The sequence below is a fragment of the Callospermophilus lateralis genome, unplaced genomic scaffold, assembly GCF_048772815.1.
Source record: "Callospermophilus lateralis isolate mCalLat2 unplaced genomic scaffold, mCalLat2.hap1 Scaffold_139, whole genome shotgun sequence".
NCBI classification, from domain to species: Eukaryota; Metazoa; Chordata; class Mammalia; order Rodentia; family Sciuridae; genus Callospermophilus; species Callospermophilus lateralis.
The window spans coordinates 148,635-159,045 of NW_027512543.1; positions in this window are offsets into that span (position 1 = coordinate 148,635).

Sequence of the window (10,411 nt, forward strand, 5' to 3'; positions counted from 1 at the left end):
TAAAAAGAAAATTTGGGTTAGAATGAGAAAATAGTTAGCCACCTTTCCTTCCTTTTCTTCCCAGCCCCAAAATCCTTGATACACAGATAATAAGGGTGGGAGTTACAAGTTGTTCACTGCTTATGAAGTGAGCTTTTATCGTTGATGCTGTTTGCCTTTTAGATTTATTCTGAGATACATTCTTTTTTAAAAATTTTTTGTAGTTATAGATGGACATAATGCCTTTATTTTATCTTTTTTTAAAATGGGGTTCTAAGGATTGAACCCAGTGCCTCAAAAGTGTTAGGCAAGTGCACTGCCACTGAGCTACAGCCTCAGCCCCTCTAAGATACATTCTTAATAAGAAAGACATCAAGGAATGAACAAAGAATGTGTAAATACTGTATCACTCCTGAGCAAAATCAGCATGTGTGTCAGTCAGCTTTCTATTACTATAAATAAATGCCTGAGATAGTCAACTTAAAAAGAGGAAAGGTTTGTGTAGGCTCACAGTTTCAATCCATAGTCAGTTGGCACCATTGCTGTTGAGGCTGTGTGAGGCAGAACATCGTGGGGGGAAATACATGGCAGAGTCAACTGTTCTCCTCATGGCAGGACTCAAATGACAGAAAGAGAACTGGTGTCCTATAGTCCCTTCCACGACACACCACCAAAGAACTCACACCTCCCACTAGACCCACCTCTTTACTGTTACACTACCTCCAGGTCTGATCACACCAACATCCAGGCTTTAGGTCATGGGCCCACTGGGGCCATTCCAGATCCAAACGTAGCCATGAGGTGGGAAAATCTCAGACTCTCACAACTCTTCATTTTTTCCCAAAATCACTATTTAGATTTCCTTTCATACAAACATCACAAGAAAAATCAGACAGTTTCAATTTGTCAATGTTCCTTTTGAGCCAGGGCAGCCATCTGCAGCTCTGGAGAATCAAGGTGTCCTACTGTGTCTCTTCATTCTCATAAACCTGAAAAATCTGTGAATTCCGCCTGTTGTGATAATTACTGGGTAATATTTATTGGAGTGCATGCTTGTTTCATTATCTGTGGACTGCAGAACTATCCTCACCCTAGCACTCTCCACTTCTCAGGGTGTGAGTGTATGTGTGTGAGTGTGTGTGTATGTGTGTGTGAGAGGGTGTGTGTGTGTGTACTAGTTATTGAACGCAAGGATGTTCTACCACTGACCCACACCCCATCCATTTTATTTTTTATTTTGAGGCAGGGTCTTGCTAACTTGCCCATCTGGCCTCAAACTTGGGATCATCTTGCCTCAGCCTCCTAAGTAACTGGGATTAAAGTCAGGTACCACCACACAGAGCTTTCCAATATTTTTTTAAAAAAATAACAACATGTTTTAAAATAATCAATATTTTAAAAAACCATTCCTTAAATACATTTTTAAAATAATTTTCAATGATGACATTAGCATCATCAGCCTTTTGCCTAAAAAGGACTAGTTTTTTACATCATTACATGGCTGCCTTACTCAAAGTGGGGATAAATGTGTTCATGAATGTTAACTGGCAAAAGGCAGTGTCATTTCCTTTATTTCCCTCCCCTCACCCTGAAAAAAAAAAGATAATCTAAGTCCTAACCCCTAGTACCTGTGAATACAAGTTCTTTTGGAAACAGGGTCTTTGCAGATGTAACTAATAGACCTTAAAGTGAGACCGTCCTCCTGAGTAAACCCCAACCCAGTGACAAGCTGTTACAGGAAAAAAGAAGGAGAAACAGATACAGAGACAGAGAGAAGGTGATGCAACCACAGAAGGAGAAACGGGGGTGACGTACCAACCAGCCAAGGAACACTAAGGGCTGATTCCGGCGACCACCAGCAGCTCCAAGACGGGCACAGAACAGATTCCCCCTGAGCTTCCAGAGGGAGAGTGTCCCTGCCCACATCTGCATTTCAGACTTCTGGCTGCCGAGATTGTGAGAGAATAGGATTCTCTTGCTTTAAGCCATCAAGTTTGTGGGGGTTTCTTAGACAGCCCTAGGAAACTAATATATGCGTGTTGGGGCAGAGAGAAAAGTGCCTCCTGGTGTAGGTCATACTTGATCTGGGTTTCACGAGAACCAAAGGGCAGGATCTCTTGAGCAGCAGCCAAGCACATCCACGCCATGATCCAAAAGAGGTTGTTGGCCACTTGGAGCATGCCCAGTGTACTCACCTGTAGCCACCAAACACAGGCAAAGACCAGTTGGGTCCAACCCAGAGACCAAGAGAAGGAGCTCTCCAATGGCTGTGCTCTGGCCCCAAGCAGACAACAGGAGCTGCCCAGTAGAGTGTAAGGCCGCTGCTGTAGGAGTCCAGTCCTCACTTACTGCATGATGTCTAATTCTTCCTGCTCTCTGGGCCTCAGTGGAATCAGATGAGTCTAACCTGCTGGCTATATGGTGTCTGCACCACAAAAGCAGGTAGCTTGCAATTGAGATGGCAGGAGAGGGCATTGCACTGGTTATCACCATCCTCAGGCATATTTCCACCCAGAAAAATAAGTATTTTTTTATTGGTTGCTCAGAAGAATAAATATTGTCATAGAAATGGACATAAAATGCTAAGCTTGAAGTCATAACTCAATAGACAACAACCTGAAAACCCATGAAAATTTATCAGAGAGCCAATAAAATAAATTACGGCCATGTTTTGAAAATGGCGATTCATGGGCTGGGGTTGTGGCTCAGTGGTACGGTGCTTGCCTGGCATGCATGAGGCACTAGGTTCGATCCTCAGCACCATATAAAGATATTGTGTCCACCTAAAACCAAAAAATAAATATTAAGAAAAAAGAAAATGGTTATTCATGTGCTGTGGTTACTTCTCAGATGCAGTCTAACTTCCCTGTGAAGTTCTACTTCCTGCAGGGACCCCCCCCTCCCCCAAACAGAAAGGGGTTGGAAGGCTAAAGAATGCAGACATATCATGTCTGCAAGAATCATTTTTTCAAAGATCAAATGTAAGATCTTCTTTCAAAACAGACAACTGCTTTGAGAGTTTGCATTTGGGCAGCCTCAGCACAGCCCCCTGACAAGCACCACGTGGGTGTGAGTGGTTGTAAGAAATAAAACAGTGGGGAAAACAGAGCAGGATGAAAGGGATTTTTTTTTCTTTTGGTCTGCTGAGAACTGACTGCAAGTTACACGTGCAGGAGGGAAGGCCCCGCTTCCTGACAGTGCTGAGCCCATGCGATCTGGACTTCTAAGGTGACTTTTGTTTGACAGTAACAGGAAGGAGAGACAAAACTCAGTTTTCACGTCTCTTCCCCCTTCACAAAGAAAAAATGTGCATAAACAAAGGAAGGGACACCGGGTCCTGTTCCCCATCATTCTGCACAAGATGAGCTAATGGGTGAACATGGGTCTGTGAAATCGGCCAGCCAGCCCGCTGCAGTTCCTCGCAGCTCCCTGGCATCTGTGTGAGCCGTGGGCAGGTCAGAACTAGCTGTGGGAACCAAAGTCACAAGAAAGAGAAGGCCCAGCCGGCGGTGCCAGTCAGTTGTCTGCCCCCCACATCCCAGGTTCCCTCCTTTCCTGAGGCCCTCCCGTTCCTGAACCCCAGATGCCCAAAGCAGAGGCAGAGTCGGGTCCCTGCCGCCACTGCGTTCCCAGCTTCCTTCCCCACACCTCGCACCCTAGACTCCAGGGAAACTCCTCCCTGGACTCGGCCTCAGGGCCATGGGGGTTCAGAGAGTGGATGTGGAAATGTCTGGGTGGGGACAGAATGCCCAGGACTCAGAGCAGGTCTGCCTCCTTCCAGCCAGTGGCATTGGGCAAACAAGAGGCTTTGCCTACTGACCAACTGGCTACTTGGGAAAATTGTTCCCAAGCAGATTCTGATTGGGTGGACTCGGGGGGCCTGAGAACCTGCATTGTAGGAAGCTCTGAGTGCCTTTGATGCTACTGTCTGCAGCTCCCCCTTTGAGGAGTGGGGTTCTAAGCAAGCAACCCTAGCAAGGGGTGCTGAAAGTGCTCATTTTGCTTCCTGGGGACATTCTGGGGGCAGACACTTCTTCCACAGACTTCTACCCTGATAAATGATAAAAGATGGAGCCTAGCAGTTCCCCACTGCCAGTATTTTGCTCCTACTGGTATAGAAACATTGCCTTCTGAATACAACATTTCCACTCTTGAAAAAATCCCAGTCATTTCCACGAGAGCCCTGGCTCCCAACCAGGCCACACACGGTGGCTACCACAGCAATCAAAATTCACTTGTTATTCCAACCGGAATGGTCTTGAGCAATATCTGAATCCCAAACACACAACCAGGGTCCCCACCAACTCCAAGCAGATAAACATAATTTATAATTTTCTCATTTCTCACAATTAAAAACTAAAACTTTGATGTCATGATAAGGGCCTCTACCAGGGCTCTGTCTTATCAATCTCCAGATCAAGTCAGAGAGAAAATAAACTTCCAATCAACACAAAAGCAGTAAGGAGGGGAGGAGAATGGGCCTGGAGGGAAAACCCTTCATAGGAGCTTCTCAGTCTGCAAGTTAAATTCTTTGAGATACAACAGATAATAGAAGCACTGACAAAAGAAAGAGGAAAGAAAGCAATTTAAATGCAGCCCTCAGGAAGTCAGTGTGATGTAGTGCTAAGTCAGCCACATTGGGGTCTGCAATCTCACAGCCACCTGTGAACAGAGGAGCCAAGGGCACCCTGGGGACTGCCCACTCCACCTTGAAGCTCTGCCCCCAGGTCAAATATGCACCTGCAACAGTGGATAGGCCAGCCCCCATCCATCAGCAGAAATGGATTCTTTCTAGATATCCACCAGATGCACCATTTTCTTACTTGAGACACTTCTAGCAGATGAGGAGCTCTTTCTTTGTGTGGGTATTTGACTTTCATGCCTTAAATGGAGTTCCTCTTTGCTTGCCTGTCACATAGACTTGTGTTCACCTGCTGTCAGCAATGACAGAAACTAATGACAGAAACTAAACCTGCTACCTGGTCTGAGAAAACTCCAAAAAAGAAAGTGCTAAATAAACCCAATTACTTGTGGCAGGCAAAATCATTCCGAATCTTGTCACCTGCCCCTCCTCTGCCCTGACCTTGGAGCCTCTGGCCAGGTCCCTTCCCTGGTAGCTGTCACCTTGAACTGAGGTTTATCTGCATCTTCCAACTGCCCACAAGAAACCATGCCCACCTGCATTTGATCCCAGTAGTAACAAAGTTGCTTTTTCCCTGTTGGGATCCTGCTATTTAGAAACCACCACCACCCACCCTACACCTGTATCTCAGGGGAGCCACAGCAGTCCTCTTGTGCCATCTAGTGTCCGAAGCTGGAAGTGACTCAAGCACCTTGCAAAGTCTGGAAAGACTCAGAGACCCACCTGATAATTTTCAGGCATAAACCCACTCACTTACAGGTGTGGCTCATTTTTAACGGAGACTCTTAGGAGAACTAAAGTGTACTGATCATCTGTTGTGGGCTGGGCATCTATGTTTAACTGTATTTGATGAACCAAATGAGAAAACATTTGATCTCTGGATTTATCTGTACACATCAATGCAGCATAAAATTGCATAATATAGGAACGGACACTCTCTATCCTGCCTCCCCAAACTGTGGTAACTGAAAACCTTTGAAACCAGAATGTTCCAGCTGGGAAGAATTAGAACATCTGGCTCCTGTATCCCAGAGGCTCAGAAAGGGAACTTTGGGGAACAGTTATTACCCAGGAGCTCTGAGTCACCCCACCCCACCCGTGTTCTGGCACACTCCAGACCCCACCTCAGGATTTTTCAAAGTTCCACATGTGCTTCCAATGCACAGCGAAGGCTGTGAACCACCATCTCGACCCGGAGATGGAGATAATAAGATGGGTCTGGGGGATAGGGTTATGCCGCCCAGTTCACAGCCCCACCCCAAACATGGCTTAGGCTTGGCCTGCTTCTTCAGTGACACTGTGAACTCCCTTTTACCTTAAAACAATTTAGTCTCCCTTTGTGATAAATGCAAAGTTAGAACTGGAGTTATTTACTGTCCCAGGAACTTCCAAGTAGGCTCTCTGCAGCCTGGTCATTGGTTTATTTTCAGAGTGGGTTGGGCAAGGAATTCAGGTTTTTAGCAGCTTCCTCGGCACCTGAAGAAAGCTCTCAAGTTCTAAGGGACTCACAGGTCAGCAAGCTAGCCCCTCCCCCAGGACAAATTCCTCAGAAATGGGAAAGGCTGGCCTGGCCCCACCACTCAGCCTGTCTCAGCCCTCTAATAAAGCCCTGGCCCTTTGTGACATGAGCATTGCTGTGACAAGGAGGGGCTGTAAAACTGAAATGGGGCTGTTCAAGGTGGGGCTCCCAGGAGAGGGCATGGCCCCTCGTGAGCAGGCCTTGCAAGCCTGTGGGGCAGCTCTGCCCGAGCTGGATGCCCTCACATCAGCATGTACAGAGGTCAGTAAAGCTGCTCGTTACACTATAAGAACAAACAGAGCGAGCGGATTCAGGGCTGAAGCCATCCTGTACCCACCATCCCAGTGCCCAGGCATACTCCAGACCCCACCTGTACCCTCCACTGCCTGTCTCTGAAGGCAGAAGCAGGTATCACTGACACTCCCAGGTTCTTATCCTCACTGTATGATGTGGGGCAAGTCACTTGACCCCTAGATGCCTCAGGATCTTCACATCTAAGATGTAATGCTCACCTCACATAGCTGCTGTGAAAACTAAATGAGGAGCCGAGTGCAATGGTATTCCCAGCAGCTTGGGAGGCTGAGGCAGGAAGATCGTGAGTTCAAAGCCAGCCTCAGCAACTTAGCAAAGCCCTAAGGAACTCTGCAAGACCCTGTCTGTAAGTAAGATATTTAAAAGTGCTAAGATGTGGCTCAGTGGTAAAACACCCTTGGGTTTAAAATTGGTACCCACCCACCCCTGCCAAAAACAAAAACAAAGGACAATCAGTAAATGAGGCTGGACACAAACACAGGGGAAGTCCAGGGAGGAGTTGACAGTGCTGCCCCCTTCTTGGGTGTGGCCTACCACCCCTTCCTCCATCCACGGCTTTGCTCAAACTTTCTGATATTTCAACAGAGGATTCTCATTTGGGGAACTTTGAGGCATCTGGATCTGTCTGGAGGGAAGGGAAAGTCCACTGGAATTGGCTAAAAACATAGGCTCTGATAAATCTCTGGCCCTGAGCACATTTCTCAACTTGTTGAGGCTTCCACCATGAAATGAGGAGGTCAGAGTGGAAGATCTCAAGAACGTTGGCCTCAATCCTCTGATGTTAAAGGTATTGAGAGATCTGGCCTTGATTCCCGGGGTCTCAGGGTAAGGTTGCCTAATGCTACATATCAAGAGTCTGCAAAAGCACCAACTAAAATCCTGGGGCTCTTCCCTGCCATCTCTACTCAGTGGTTTGTAAATTTTAGCATGGAGCTGCTCTGAAATGCACATGATCAGAGCAGAGGCTCCGCCTGCCTGATGGGGGAACCTCCACCTCACCCCACATGGCTCTGCACTTGGCTACACATTCCTGGGCACCACTTCCCACTGAGTTGTCTACAAAGTGTGGCTAAAAATTCACAAAGTGGGCTGTTGTTTCTTTTTACTTTTTTAAGACAAGGTCTTATTGAGTTGCTTAGAGCCTCACCAAGTTGCTGATGCTAGATTTGAACTTGCAACCTCCTGCCTCAGCTTCCCAGGCCCCTGGATTATAGGCATGCAGCACCGCACCCCGCTTGGACTGTCATTTCTTCAGACAGACTCCCAACATGTTGATAAGCTTATTTATTCAAAAGTAGGCCATGATTATGCAGGGAGAGCTCATTAATAAGCAGGACCACACCCCCTCAGCCCTCCCGACACACCCCCAAGCCAGCCAGTCCTGCCTACTGCACTCAGGCACCCCTCACCAAGGCTGTCTGTGGCGACATCAAGAGCAGGAGGCTCACCTCCCGGGCCTGCCATTCAGCTTGGTGCCACCTCAGAATTCCTGTTCCAAAATTTACAAAATCAGGAGGATGTTGCCTTGATGACCCACTATGAAGCTAAACAAGGAGATACACGGAACATGTGGGGTTTGGGCCTAACATTGCCGTGGCTTCCTTCCTGAAAGTGAAAAAGTGGTGTAACTCCCAGGTGCTAACTTAACTTTTTTAAAAGCAGCTTTATTGAAATATAATGCACAAAGCGTAAAATTCATCCAGTTAAAGTATACAACAGTGGGTTTTGGTAGTTTCACAGAGGTGTGCAAACGTCACCACAGCCAATTTCAAAACATCTCCAGACACCCCCCATCTAGAGTGACCAGCTGCATTTGCTGCGGCCCCCGCTCACCAGCCTAAGCGCCTAGCAGGACACTTGCTGTCTGCAGACGCGTCTCTCCTGGAGTTTATATAAATGAGATCACCGCTGTCTCTCACGGTGGCACTCTTCCACCTCCACGCCTCTGAGACTGCCCTGGATGCCACAGTACTGGCACTTCCTCCTCCCATGGGACGTTTCATGGTGGGCCATGTTTTGCTCATCCCATCATCCCCAGTGGACATCGGGGCTCCTGGCTTTGGGGAATGATGCTGCCATGAATAGTTTTTCTGGACAGTTTTCAATTCTCATGCGGACACACACCCCAGGAAATATGTGTCAAGTGGTGCTGGTGGGTCATGAGGTGACTGCGTGTCCTTCTGAGGAGCCACCAGACCCTCTGCTGAAGCAGCTGCACCATTCTGCATTCCCACCAGTGGGGAGGAGCCTCCAATTCCCCACCTCTTGGACACCACTATTGCTATCTATCATTTTGATCATGGCCAGAAATAAAGTAGAAACTTTGTTTATTAAATAAATTCTATTTTTTAAAATTCACATGCAGCCTAATATTAAAACTATACAGAAAGAGGGAAATTAAAGTTATAAAAATGATGAAGAGAGAAATGCCTCTGGAAGGTGGAGGGTGACCAGCATCTGGGAACCGATGGCTCTGCCGGGGGGACGCAGGCATGGTGTGTGTGGCTTTGTGATGTGCAGGGCACTGGTGCTGGGTATGGGGGACACTGGCTGGGCTGTAGAAAAGGGCACCAGGCCTCCTTTCTCCCTCCTAATGCTCTTGTTCCCTTTAGTTCACATGTGACTTTCTGGATCCTAAAGGGAAGTTCTTTCCCAAGTAACCCAACCTGTGGCACTCGTGACAAAGCTCCTAAGTTCAGCAGTCAACCAATCAACAGTATGGGTCCTGCTCTACCTTCCCCCTGGGCAAAACCTATGGCCCAACGTTAATCTGTCACACAGGACATGGTTGCTGTCCACCAACGGAGGAACTAAGGTAACTTCCCTTCTTCTGTACCTTGGCAGCCCTCTCAGAGCAGTGCCCAGATGCTTCAGCGAGAAAGCCGTTTTCCCAGAACTGCACTCCAACTTCCTAAAGGTCATTGCCAGTCCCCACCTTCACACAGAAGCACTTAAAGCTCCCCGTCTGAGGAGGGCCACAGCTAATTTTAACTGAAGGATTATAAGAGGAATGCCTGGAATCACCCACAACTTTCTGGTGTCTGTCCCCTCAGGCCAGGTGAGCAGTGGAGTTTTACCACCCACCAACTCAGTAACCCAACACCAGCAAGGGGGTGGAGTGCTTGGGAACCTCATGCCTGCCTAAGGCACCTGCAAAGAGAAAACCAAAAATGAAGAAAAATTATAGGGAGGTTGGTGGAGGGGCCGGGTGGCCACTGGGTAAAAAGCACTGTGGGCTGGCCCTCCCACTCTCTGCTGGGAGAGAGGCTTGTGCCTTGATCATGTTTTTTTTTAGTTGCAGTTAGACATAATTATTTATTTATTTTTATGGGGTGCTGAGGATCGAACCCAGGGCTCTGCACCCACTCGGTGAGCACTCTACCGCTGAGCCACAACCCCAGCCCATTGATCATGGTTTTATGAGAACAAGTCTAGCAGGTGCGGGGCGGGAGTTCCCCTGGAAACAGTGGTTTTACCCTGTGGACCACAGACCACCCCACAGAGGCCAGAGTACTTGACAGACGTCTGGGATTTCATATATATGCCAAGCACTGCCTTCAAGATAAAAGTCTTATGCTCCCATTCTTCAAATAAATGTAGATCAGTTGTAGCTGATAAAAAGTATCTTTCAATTATAAATGTGTCTGAGAAGTTGCTTTTTGTCATTGTATGTTTCTTTTCCTAATCACTGAGCAAATAATTACCAAGCATTATTTGGAAAGTTTTTAAGCTCAGGAGGGCTTTCACTTTCAAAGGTATAAAGGAAGTGACGTATTTAGGTCCAAAAGATCCCCCAGTAGTGACAGAAAAAGAAATTCTGGAATAACACAGGAGTCAGCAAACTACAGCCCACTGCCCATCTTTCTAAATAGTTTTCTAGGAGCACAGCCATGCAATTTGCTTACACATTGATCTAAATCTGCTTTGCAGTAGAGTTGATCCTGAAAGCTTAAAATGTT